We start from the raw sequence: 7,413 nt of genomic DNA, 5'->3' as shown, positions 1-7,413 counted from the left end.
GAAAAACTCTTCGCCACAAGTCGAGCTTCATAGATGGTGACATTACCGTCCATGTCCGTCTTCTTCTTAAAGATCGATTTATCTCAATGGCTTGCCGATCATCGGGCAAGTCCACCAAAGTCCATGCTTTGTTCTGATACATGGATCCTATCTCGGATTTCATGTCTTCTAACCATTTGTCGGAATTTGGGCCCACCATCGCTTCTCCATAGCTCGTAGGTTCATTGTTGTCTAGCAACATGACCTTCAAGACATGATTACGTACCACTCTGAAGTAGTATGCGTCCTTGTCGACCTACGAGGTCCGGTAGTGACTTGATCCGAAGCATCATGATCACTATCATCAGCTTCCACTTCAATTGGTGTAGGTGCCACATGAACAACTTCATGTGCCCTGCTACACACTGGTTGAAGTGATGGTTCAATAACCTCATTAACTCTCCACCATCGTCCCACTCAATTCTTTCGAGAGAAACTTTTCCTCGAGAAAGGACCCATTTCTAGAAACAATTACTTTTGCTTCTGGATCTGAGATAGGAGGTATACCCAACTGTTTTGGGTGTCCTATGAAGATGCATTTTTATCCGCTTTGGGTTTGAGCTCATCAACCTGAAACTTTTTCACATAAGCATCGCAGCCCCAAACTTTTAAGAAACGACAACTTTTTATCCAAACCATAGTTCAAATGGTGTCGTCTCAACGGAATTACGTGGTGCCCTATTAAAGTGAGTGCGGTTGTCTCTAATGCCAAACCCATGAACGATAGTATCCAATAGGGTGCAACTATGATGTTTGGACACACCATCACTCTATGGTGTTCCAGGCGGTATTAATTGTGAAACAATTTCCACAATGTCTTAAATGTGTGCCAAAGCTCGTAACTCAGATACTCATCTCTATGATCATATCATAGACATTTTATCCTCTTGTCACGATGACCTTCAACTTCACTCTGAAATTACTTGAACCATTCAATAATTCAGACTTGTGTTTCATCAAGTAAATATGCTCAACATCTACTTGAATCATCTGTGAAGTAAGATCATAACGATATTCACTGCATGCCTCAGCACTCATTGGACTGCACACATCAAAATGTGTTACTTCCAACAAGTTGCTATCTTGTTCCATCTTACTGAAAATTAGGCCTTTCAGTCATCTTGCCCATGTGGTATGATTTGCATGTCTCAAGTGATTCAAAATCAAGTGAGTCCAAACGATCCATCTGCATGGAGTTTCTTCATGCATATACACCAATAGACATGGTTCGCATGTCTCAAACATTTCAAAAACGAGTGAGTCCAAAGATCCATCAACATGGAGCTTCTTCATGCGTTTTATACTAATATGACTTACATGGCAGTGCCACAAGTAAGTGGTACTATCATTACTATCTTATATCTTTTGGCATGAAAATGTGTATCACTACGATCGAGATTCAATAAACCATTCCTTTTAGGTGCAATACCATTGAAGGTATTATTCAAATAAATAGAGTAACCATTATTCTCCTTAAATGAATAACCGTATTGCGATAGACATAATCCAATCATGTCTATGCTCAACGCAAACACCAAATAACAATTATTTTAACACCAATCTGGATGGTAGAGGGAGCGTGCGATGCTTGATCACATCAACCTTGGAAACACTTCCAACATATATCGTCATCTCACCTTCAGCTAGTCTCCGTTTATTCCATAGCTTTTATTTCGAGTTACTAACACTTAGAAACCAAACCGGTATCTAATACCCTGGTGCTACTAGGAGTACTAGTAAAGTACACATTAACATAATGTATATCCAATATACTTTTATCGACCTTGCCAGCCTTCTCATCTACCAAGTATCTAGGGTAATTCCGCTCTAGTGAATGTTCCCCTTATAGAAGCACTTAGTCTCGGGTTTGGGTTCAACCTTGGGTTTCTTCACTAGAGCAGCAGCTGATTTGCCGTTTCATGAAGTATCCCTTCTTGCCCTTGCCCTTCTTGAAACTAGTGGTTTCACCAACCATCAACAATTGATGCTCCTTCTTGATTTCTACTTTCGCGGTGTCAAACATCGTGAATACCTCAAGGATCATCATATCTATCCCTGATATGTTATAGTTCATCACGAAGCTCTAGCAGCTTGGTGGCAATGACTTTGGAGAAACATCACTATCTCACCTGGAAGATCAACTCCCACTCGATTCAAGTGATTGTTGCACTCAGACAATCTGAGCACAAGCTCAACGATTGAGCTTTTCTCCCTTAGTTTGTAGGCTAAGAAAATCGTCAGAGGTCTTATACCTCTTGACGTGGGCACGAGCCTGAAATCCCAATTTCAGCCCTTCGAAACATCTCATATGTTCCGCGACGTTTCGAAAATGTCTTTGGTGCCTCAACTCTAAACCGTTTAACTGAACTATCACGTAGTTATCAAAACGTGTATGTCCGATGTTCGCAACATCCACAGACGATGTTTGGGGTTCAGCACACTGAGCGGTGCATTAAGGACATAAGCTTTCTACTGTCCGCATAATTGCTACTTTCAACTTTCAACTATATTTTCTCTAGGAACATATCTAAAACAGTAGAACTATAGCGCGAGCTATGACATAATTTACAAAGGGATTTTGACTATGTTCAGGATAATTAAGTTCATCTAATGAACTCCCACTCAGATAGACATCCCTCTAGTCATCTAAGTGATTACATGATCCGAGTCCACTAGACCGTGTCCGATCATCACGTGAGACGGACTAGTCATCATCGATGAACATCTTCATGTTGATCGTATCTACTATACGACTCATGCTCGACCTTTCGGTCTCTTGTGTTCTGAGGCCATGTCTGTACATGCTAGGCTCGTCAAGTCAACCTAAGTGTTTTGCGTGTGTAAATCTGGCTTACACCCGTTGTATGTGAACGTTAGAATCTATCACACCCGATCATCACGTGGTGCTTCGAAACGACGAACTTTCGCAACGGTGCACAGTTAGGGGGAACACTTTCTTGAAATTTTAATGAGGGATCATCTTATTTACTACCGTCGTTCTAAGCAAATAAGATGCATAAACATGATAAACATCGCATGCAATCAAAAAGTGACATGATATGGCCAATATCATTTTGCTCCTTTTGATCTCCATCTTCGGGGCTCCATGATCATCATCATCACCGGCATGACACCATGATCTCCATCATCGTGTCTCCATGAAGTTGTCTCGCCAACTTATTACTTCTACTACTATGGCTACCGGTTAGCAATAAAGTAAAGTAATTACATGGCGTTGTTTAATGACACGCAGGTCATACAATAAATAAAGACAACTCCTATGGCTCCTGCCGGTTGTCATACTCATCGACATGCAAGTCGTGATTCCTATTACAAGAACATGATCAATCTCATACATCACATATCATTCATCACATTCTTCTTGGCCATATCACATCACATAGCATACCCTGCAAAAACAAGTTAGATGTCCTCTAATTGTTGTTTGCATGTTTTACGTGGCTGCTATGGGTTTCTAGCAAGAACGTTTCTTACCTACGCAAAAACCACAACGTGATATGTCAATTGCTATTTACCCTTCATAAGGACCCTTTTCATCGAATCCGATCCGACTAAAGTGGGAGGGACTGGCACCCGCTAGCCACCTTATGCAACAAGTGCATGTCAGTCGGTGGAACCTGTCTCACGTAAGTGTACGTGTAAGGTCGGTCCGGGCCGCTTCATCCCACAATACTGTCGAAACAAGATTGGACTAGTAACGGTAAGCATATTGAACAAAATCAACGCCCACAACTACTTTGTGTTCTACTCGTGCAAAGAATCTACGCAATAGACCTAGCTCTGATACCACTATTGGGGAACGTAGCAGAAATTAAAAAATTCCTACGTGTCACCAAGATCTATCTATAGAGAAACCAGCAACGAGGGGAAGGAGAGTGCATCTACATACCCTTGTAGATTGCTAAGCGGAAGCGTTCAAGAGAACGGGGTTGAAGGAGTCGTACTCGTCGTGATCCAAATCACCGGAGATCCTAGTGCCGAACGGACGGCACCTCCGCGTTCAACACACGTACACCTTGGTGACGTCTCCCATGCCTTGATCCAGCAAGGAGAGAGGGAGAGGTTGAGGAAGACTCCGTCCAGCAGCAGCACAACAGCGTGGTGGTGGTGGAGGAGCGTGGCAATCCTGCAGGGCTTCGCCAAGCACCGCGAGATATGAGGAGAAAGAGAGGTAGGGCTGCGCCAACAGGAGAAGAACTTCGTGTGTTGGGCTGCTCCTATGCCTCCACTATATATAGGGGGAGAGGGGGGGGGGGGCTGCGCCCCCACCTAGGGTTCCACCCCAAGGGGCTGCGGCCAGCCCAAAACCCATCTAGGGTGTGGCCAAGGGGGGAAGAGGGGAAACTTGCCCCCCAAGTTAGGTGGGTGCGCCCCCTTCCCCAAACCCTAGGTGCCTTGGGCCCTTGTGGGGGGGGGGGGGGCGCACCAGCCCACCTGGGGCTGGTACCCTCCCACACTTGGCCCATACAGCCCTTCGGGGATGGTGGCCCCACTTGGTGGACCCCCGGGACCCTCCCGGTGGTCCCGGTACGTTACCGATAAAACCCGAAACTTTTCCGGTGACCAAAACATGACTTCCTATATATAAATCTTTACCTCCGGACCATTCCGGAACTCCTCGTGACGTCTGGGATCTCATCCGGGACTCCGAACAACATTCGGTAACCACATACAAACTTCCTTTATAACCCACATACAAACTTCCTTTATAACCCTAGCGTCATTGAACCTTAAGTGTGTAGACCCTACGGGTTCGGGAACCATGCAGACATGACCGAGACGTTCTCCGGTCAATAACCAACAGCAGGATCTGGATACCCATGTTGGCTCCCACATGTTCCATGATGATCTCATCGGATGAACCACGATGTCAAGGACTCAATCGATCCCGTGTACAATTCCTTTTGTCTAACGGTATTGTACTTGCCCGAGATTCGATCATCGGTATACCGATACCTTGTTCAATCTCGTTACCGGCAAGTCTCTTTACTCGTTCCGTAACACATCATCCCGCAATCAACTCTTTGATCACATTGTGCACATTATGATGATGTCCTACCGAGTGGGCCCAGAGATACCTCTCCGTCACACGGAGTGACAAATCCCAGTCTTGATTCGTGCCAACCCAACAGACACTTTCGGAGATACCCATAGTGCACCTTTATAGCCACCCAGTTACGTTGTGACGTTTGGTACTCCCAAAGCATTCCTATGGCATCCGGGAGTTGCACAATCTCATGGTCTAAGGAAATGATACTTGACATTAGAAAAGCTTTAGCATACGAACTGCACGATCTTTGTGCTAGGCTTAGGATTGGGTCTTGTCCATCACATCATTCTCCTAATGATGTGATCCCATTATCAACGACATCCAATGTCCATGGTTAGGAAACCGTAACCATCTATTGATCAACGAGCTAGTTAACTAGAGGCTCACTAGGGACATGGTGTTGTCTATGTATCCACACATGTATCTGAGTTTCCTAGCAATACAATTATAGCATGGATAATAAACGATTATCATGAACAAGGAAATATAATAATAATAACTAATTTATTATTGCCTCTAGGGCATATTTCCAACAGATTCCTCCATGAACCCAACATCTTGTCGTGTATGTCAAGCCTCCTGGAATCTTCTTTGCATACGTCATGGGCTACCCTATGTGGCCTAGGACGAAACCGAGAAGGGACCCCTAGCCTGACCCACTAGATCGGGAGTAGACGTGGTGATAGGCCCCTTAGCCAGGACACCGTCAGTGTGTTCTCCAAAGAATATTGGGGGGTCAACATCTTGGATCTTCACAAATATGCTAGGGCACTCTAGCTTAGGTTGTCTTGGTATGAGTAGATGGAGCCCACCACAACTTGGGTTGGCTTGGGCAGGACTTGCGATGCTAAGAACATGGACCTTTTTACGATGTCACCATCATTAGTGGGCTACTGTCACATGGCAAGGTTCCGGCACTCCCCTTTGCTCAACGACGAGAAGCCCAAAAACATTGCGCCTCTCGTGTTTCCGATATCCTCAAGGAGGAATTCGTCAGTGAGTGATGACCTATTGGAAAATGCTTGGCCAAGGAAATTGACATGTCCAAAGGGCTTACGGTTGATAACATCCATCCATGTTGCACCCTCTGAGCTATGCTTGATCTTGTCCACCTCCAACATGTCACTCTGGATATCATTGTGTGGAACCTTACGTCTAATGGTATTTACTCTGATGCTTATGATTATCTCACACAATTTGAGGTAGCCAACACCACACCCACAAAGCCCACGGTCTAGGATAACCGGGTGCTGCCCAAATGCAAGTTCTTTGCGTGGCCTGTCAACAATAATAGGATCTGAACCACCGATCACTGACATAGGCCATCATCCTTTACAAACCACGATCATCACGGTCGAAATCACTATTCTGACCTTTTCAGCAATCTTTGCCACAAAGTGAACTCGACATGAAAGTATTTCACGATCTGACCCTTTTAGCAACGCCACAGCCCATGGCGTTTCCTCTCCATATAGAAACGCCGAAGTAGCTCGCGTTTCAGATCCACGTTCGAACGCCAAACTAGCTAGCGCTTCCAGCCCACATGGAAACGCCAAGCATGTTGGCGTTGCCGCCCAGACCGAAACGCCATGATGCTTGGCGTACGAAAGACACGCGCGCCCAAGGGAAGCATCACTCTAGCGGAATCCAGGAAGGTGCCCGGCAAGAAATCTGACACCGGCGGACCGGTGGGCATGCACCATGGCGCCCAAGGCAATGACCAGCTGAAGACTGTCTCGGCTCCAAGCAACAGCAGGAATAGGAAGAGCACGGCCTCTGCCTCGGCCGTGCCATCGAGCCGGAGGCCTCGCACGAATAACAGTAGCACGTCCAACACGGCGGCGGCCGGAGCCAAGAAGCACACCATCCTGACATGGCTGATCGTCTCCGGTGTGCTCAAAGAGAACGAGAAGGTCTCATACGTGGACAGCACCAGCTTCGCCACGAAGGCCTCTGGCGCGGTGACTAGGGCCGGTATCCAGTGCACCTGCTGCAACACCGCGATGGCGCCCCCGACCTTCTGGTCCTACGCCGACTCTGAGGACTCGACACCGTGGGAGAGGCTCCTGCTAAAGTCCGGCAAGTCGTTGCTGGAGTGCGTGCGGGAGGCGTGGCAGGGGGACGACCTGAGGACCTTACACGCCAAGCAGAAGGCACGAGCTGCGCTGGAGAAGGAACGGGAGAGGAGCACACAAGAGAAGAAGCGTGCTGTGTGTGCGCAGACGGCGGACAGCTGCTGTGCTGCGACAGCTGCCCGTCCACGTTCCACCCGGAGTGCCTTGCCGTGGAGGGTCCCTGAGGAC

The sequence above is a fragment of the Triticum aestivum genome, chromosome 2B (assembly GCF_018294505.1).
Source record: "Triticum aestivum cultivar Chinese Spring chromosome 2B, IWGSC CS RefSeq v2.1, whole genome shotgun sequence".
Taxonomy (NCBI): Eukaryota; Viridiplantae; Streptophyta; class Magnoliopsida; order Poales; family Poaceae; genus Triticum; species Triticum aestivum.
The sequence above is the reverse complement of the archived record's forward strand: the minus strand, read 5'-3'. Positions refer to the sequence as shown.